Source organism: Amblyraja radiata, chromosome 36 (assembly GCF_010909765.2).
Source record: "Amblyraja radiata isolate CabotCenter1 chromosome 36, sAmbRad1.1.pri, whole genome shotgun sequence".
Classification (NCBI taxonomy): domain Eukaryota; kingdom Metazoa; phylum Chordata; class Chondrichthyes; order Rajiformes; family Rajidae; genus Amblyraja; species Amblyraja radiata.
Genome location: NC_045991.1, coordinates 12739804 through 12746017, shown reverse-complemented (window position 1 = coordinate 12746017; position 6214 = coordinate 12739804). Strand labels below are relative to the sequence as shown.

Here is a 6214-nt window from a genome sequence, read left to right as displayed (position 1 = left end):
TATAACGGTTTCCTCCGCCATAAACGCACCCGATATGTGCTAGTAATGTCCTGTTTGCCAGCTTGTTGAGCCTCTGTGTTCCCCTCCTGCAGGGTTTGGTAGCCGTTGCTGTGGACAGAGAGACCGGGGACGTGAGCGGCCATTGAGGGCGGCGAGGGTGCCGGAGAGCACCCCCCCCCCCCCCAACTGCTCGGTGTGTGGGCTGAGCTTCGAGGGACTGAGCTTCGATGGAGGACCACATGACGGGGCAAAACCAGGAGAAGCGTTATGAGTGTGACATGTGTGGCAAGGCCTGGCGGTGCCTGAGTGAGCTGGAGATCCACCGGCGGATGCACACGGGAGAACGCCCCTTCACCTGCTCCAACTGCGGCAAGAGCTTCACCAGCTACGCCAACCTGCAGCAGCACAACCGCGTGCACACGGGAGAACGCCCCTTCGACTGCTCCGACTGCGGCAAGAACTTCAAGACAGCGCCAAACCTGACGAGACACCTGCGGTTGCACACGGGCGAGAAGCCCAATGGCTGCTCCACCTGCGGCAAGAGCTTCGCCAGCTACGCCAGCCAACAGCAGCACAACTGTGTGCACAAGGGAGAAAGCCCCTTCACCTGCTCCGACTGTGGCAAAAGCTACAAGTCGTCGCAGGACCTAAAGAGGCACAGGCTCGTGCACACCGGCGAGCGCCCCTTCACCTGCGCCCAGGGCGGCAAGGGCTTCACCCAGTCCGACAACCTGCTGTCCCACCAGCGCACCCACACCGGCGAGCGCCCCTACACATGCAGCTACTGCGGCAAGGGCTTCATCCGCTCCTCCAAGCTGCTGTACCACCAGCGCACCCACACCGGCGAGCGCCCCTACACCTGCGCCCAGTGCAGCAAAGGCTTCACCCAATCGAGCAACCTGCTGGTGCACCAGTGCACCCACACCGGCGAGCGCCCCTTCATCTGCGCCCAGTGCGGAAAAGGCTTCACCCATTCCAGCACCCTGCTACTGCACCAGCGCACCCACACCGGCGAGCGCCCCTTCACCTGCGCCCAGTGCGGCAAGGGCTTCACCCAGTCCCACAGCCTGCTGTCCCACCAGCGCACCCACACCGGCGAGCGCCTCTTCACCTGTGCCCAGTGCGGCAAGGGCTTCAACCGCGTCAACAACCTGCTGTCCCACCAGCGGACCCACACCAGCGAGCGCCCCTACACCTGCGCCCAGTGCGGCAAGGGCTTCATCCGCTCCTCCAAGATGCTGGAGCACCAGCGCACCCACACCGGCGAGCGCTCCTACACTTGCGCCCAGTGCGGCAAGGGCTTCACCCATTCCAGCGCCCTGCTGCTGCACCAGCGCACCCACACCGGCGAGCGCCCCTTTATCTGCGCCCAGTGCGGCAAGGGCTTTACCCATTCCAGGACCCTTCTGCTGCACCAGCGCACCCACACCAGCGAGCGCCCCTACACCTGCGCCCAGTGCGGCAAGGGCTTCATCCGCTCCTCCAATCTGCTGGTGCACCAGCGCACCCACACCGGCGAGCGCCCCTTCACCTGCGCCCAGTGCGGCAAGGGCTTCACCCGCTCTGACAACCTGCTGTCCCACCAGCGCACCCACACCGGCGAGCGCCCCTTCAACTGCACCCAGTGCGGCAAGGGCTTCACCCGCGCCGACAACCTACTGGTACACCAGCGGACCCACACCAGCGAGCCCCCCTACACCTGCGCCCAGTGCGGCAAGGGCTTCACCCGCTCCTCCAATCTTCTGTCCCACCAGCGGGCTCACGCCGGCGACCGTCCCATCCCCAACCCGGTGTGTGGAGAGCACTTTGCCATGGCCTCCCACGCCCTGTCTCACCAGTGCGTGCACACCAATGGCCAGCCCTACGACTGCCCATACTGCGGTGAGGAGTTTGACAGCTCGCGGGGGTTGCGGCAGCACCAGCGGACCCACGCCGGCGAGCAGCTGCTCCCACTGTGATAAGAGAGCACGGTGGATGCGGGACCACCAGCGGTGATACACCGGAGAGAGACCTTATGTGTGCGCTGAGTGTCAAGTCAAGTTTATTCGTCACATGCACATACGAGATGTGCAGTGAAATGAAAAGAGGCAATGCTCGCGGACTTTGTGCAAAAAGACAAACAAACAAACAACCAAACAAAGTACAAACAGAATGGAACAGAATCACATATTCTTTTACATACGACAGATGGCACAATGGGCTAAGTGTTCGGCTGGCAACCGGAAGGTAGCTGGTTCGAATCCTGCTTGGAGTGCATACTGTCGTTGTGTCCTTGGGCAAGACACTTCACCCACCTTTGCCTGTGTGTGTGAATGTAATTATGTGAAGCACTTTGGGGTCAATGCAAGTTGACTAAAAATGTGCTATATAAATAAAGAAATGTAATTTAATTTAATTTAATATTAAATATTGTAGGCGGAAGGGAAAAGGGAAAAAAACAGCAATTTAAAAAAAAGCAGTAGAGTGGTTCAGTAAAGTTAGTCCCTGGTGAGATAGGAGCTTACAGTCCTAATGGCCTCAGGGAAGAAACTCCTTCTCAACCTCTCCGTTCTCACCGCATGGCAACGGAGGCGTTTGCCTGACCGTAGCAGCTGGAACAGTCCGTTGCAGGGGTGGAAGGGGTCTCCCATGATCTTATTGGCTCTGGAGTTGCACCTCCTGATGTATAGTTCCTGCAGAGGGGCGAGTGAAGTTCCCATAGTGCGTTCGGCCGAACGCACTACTCTCAGCAGAGCCTTCTTGTCCTGGGCAAGGCAATTCCCAAACCAGATGGTAATATTTCCAGACAAGATGCTTTCCACCGCCGCTGAGTAGAAGCACTGGAGGATCCTCAGAGACACTCTGAATTTCCTCAATTGCCTGAGGTGGTAAAGGCGCTGCCTTGCCTTACTCACGAGTGCTGAGGCGTGTGATGTCCATGTCAGACCCTCAGAGATGTGGACTCCCAGATATTTAAAACAGTTCACCCTATCCACAGTATCCCCATTTATCCTCAATGGAGTGTACGTCCTCGGATGATGTGCCCTCCTAAAGTTCACGATCAGCTCCTTAGTTTTATTGTTGTTCAAGAGGAGGCTGTTATCCTGACACCAGAGTTCTAGACCAGCCATCTCCTCCCGGTAGGCCTTCTCGTCGTTGTCTGAGATCAGGCCCACCACCACAGTGTCATCAGCAAACTTAATTATTGAGTTGGAGCTGAACCTAGCCACACAGTCATGTGTGTACAGGGAGTACAATAGGGGGCTGAGGACGCAACCCTGGGGCGATCCTGTGCTCAGGGTGAGGGACTTCGATGTAATCCCTCCCACCTGACTACCTGGGGCCTGGCGGTGAGAAAGTCCAGGGCCCAGGCACACAGGGGGGTGTTTAGCCCTAATTCCAGTAGCTTCTCAGCCAGTCTGGTGGGGACTATCGTGTTGAAGGCTGAACTGAAGTCTATGAACAGCATCCTCATGTAGCCCCCCTTCTGGCTGTCAAGATGAGAGAGAGCGGTGTGCAAAACCTGGGAGACCGCATCGTCCGTGGATCTGTTCGGACGGTATGCGAATTGTAACGGGTCCATGTTGCGAGGGAGGAAGGCACAGATGTCAGTGGATATATTTAAGGCAGAGATAGAAATATTGTTGATTAGTGTGCGTGTCAGGGGTTATGGGCTGTAGATGGGAGCAGTGGGCCTGGGCTGTGGATGGGAGCTGTGGTCCTGGGCTGTGGATGGGAGCTGTGGTCCTGGGCTGTGGATGGGAGCTGTGGTCCTGGGCTGTGGATGGATGGGAGCAGTAGTCAGTGTAGAGACAGGGAGTCTCCCCTTGTGTCTGATATGGCTCTACATCTCCAGGGCATGAGGTCGGTGAGAACACTACCGCTTTCTACTGAATTGTGTTTGCTTCTTTGATTAATTCTGCTGACTTTTCCTTTCAATTGTTGCCATTTGAAGTGTCCAGGGTTTTTAATGATGATTTTTTTCTGGTGCAACTGGAATTGTGTTGTTTCTGTGCTCTATCTCCAAACTAAACGGATGTTTCCACTAGTGGGAGAGTCTCGCACCAGAGGGCACAGAGTCAGAATAAAAGGATGTAACTTTGGAATCTTATTTGTGGGATTCTCTGCCATAGAGGGCAGTGGAGGCCAAATCACTGGATGGATTGAAGAGAGAGTTAGATAGAGCTCTAGGGGCTAGTGGAGTCAAGGGATATGGGGGGGGGGGGGGGGGCAGGCACGGGTTATTGATTGGGGATGATCAGCCATGATTGCAATGGATGATGGTGCTGGCTCGAATGGCCTCCTCCTCCACCTATTTTCTATGTTTACCAAAGTGATGATGCCATAACCTTATCACAACTGAAATTGAATCTGGCTGATGTAAATGTAGAAACAAAGACCTGTAGATGCTGGTTTATACCAAAGATAGACACATTCCTGGAGTAACTCAGTGGGTCAGGCAGCATCTCTGGAGAAACAAGAGATTTTGGGATGGAATAAAAGGGTTCTTACCCAAAATATCACCCATCCTTTTCCTCCAGAGATGGTGCCTGACCTGCTGAGTTTCTCCAGCACTCTTATCATGGTCTCCTCTATATCCCACAGCTCTGCCCTTACTCCCCATCCCCCTACTCGTAACAAGGACAGAGTCCCCATGTCCCCCATTGCAGGCAGTGAAGAAAGCCAATGGCCTGTTGGCCTTTATAACAAGAAGAATCGAATATAGGAGCAAAGAGGTCCTTCTGCAGTTGTACAGGGCTCTAGTGAGACCACACCTGGAGTATTGTGTACAGTTTTGGTCCCCTAATTTGAGGAAGGACATTCTTGCTATTGAGGGAGCCCAGCGTAGGTTCACCAGGTTAATTCCCGGGATGGCGGGACTGTCATATGCTGAGAGAATGGAGCGGCTGGGCTTGTACACTCTGTGGAGTTTAGAAGGATGAGAGGGCATCTAATTGAAACATATAAGATTGTTAAGGGTTTGGACACACTAGAGGCAGGAAACATGTTCCCGATGTTGGGGGAGTCCAGAACCAGGGGCCACAGTTTAAGAATAAGGAGTAAGCCATTTAGAAGAGAGACCAGGAAACACTTTTTCTCACAGAGAGTTGTGAGTCTGTAGAATTCTCTGCCTCAGAGGGCGGTGGAGGCCGGTTCTCTGGATACTTTCAAGAGAGAGCTAGATAGGGCTCTTAAAGATAGCGGAGTCAGGGATATGGGGAGAAGGCAGGAACGGGGAACTGATTGTGGATGATCAGCCGTGATCACATTGAATGGTGGTGCAGGCTCGAAGGGCCGAATGGCCTCTACTCCTGCACCTGTTGTCTATTGTCCTCACCTTCCACCGTCACAAACAACAGATAATCCTCCAACATTTCGCCACCTCCAACGGGATCCCAACATTGGCCACATCTTCCCATTCTCCAATTCCAGTGTTTTCTCCCTCCTTCCCCTTCCCAGCTCTCCTACAGCCGACTGTCTCAGCCTCTTCCCTCCTCTATCCCGCACCCCCCACCCCAACATCAGTCTGAAGAAGGGTCTCCACCTGAAACGTCACCTATTCCTTCTCTCCATAGATGCTGCCTCACCCGCTGAGTTACTCCAGCATTTTTGTCCACCTTTGATTTTTCCAGCATCTGCAGTTCTTTCTTAATCCACATGGTGGGAGTGTTGACCACAAACTGGACGGGCCTGCAGTGCTGGGGATCACCACATGGTGGGAGTGTTGACCACAAACTGGATGGGCCTGCAGTGCGGGGGATCACCACATGGTGGGAGTGTTGACCACAAACTGGATGGGCCTGCAGTGCTGGGGATCACCACACGGTGGGAGTGTTGACCACAAACTAGACGGGCCTGCAGTGCGGCGGATCACCACACGGTGGGAGTGTTGACTACAAACTGGACGGGCCTGCAGTGCGGGGGATCACCACACGGTGGGAGTGTTGACCACAAACTGGATGGGCCTGCAGTGCGGGGGATCACCACATGGTGGGAGTGTTGACCACAAACTGGATGGGCCTGCAGTGCGGGGGATCACCACACGGTGGGAGTGTTGACCACAAACTGGAGCGACCTATTGTGTGAATTCACTGCATATTGGGAGTTGCTGTTTACAAATTAGATAGAAACATAGAAACATAGACAATAGGTGCAGGAGTAGAGGCCATTCGGCCCTTCGAGACTGCACCATTCGCCATTCAATATGATCATGGCTGATCATCCAACTCAATAT

General features: G+C 54.8%; 1 long non-coding RNA gene across 1 annotated transcript; it reads right to left on the bottom strand.

The window, feature by feature from the left end:
- Nucleotides 1-830: 830 nt before the first annotated feature.
- On the bottom strand, nt 831-1325 carry LOC116966261. The gene is made up of 3 exons (XR_004409949.1): nt 1280-1325; nt 1152-1195; nt 831-983 (listed from the first exon to the last, which is right to left on the bottom strand). It is a non-coding gene; the product is annotated as an uncharacterized LOC116966261 (long non-coding RNA).
- Nucleotides 1326-6214: the final 4889 nt, after the last annotated feature.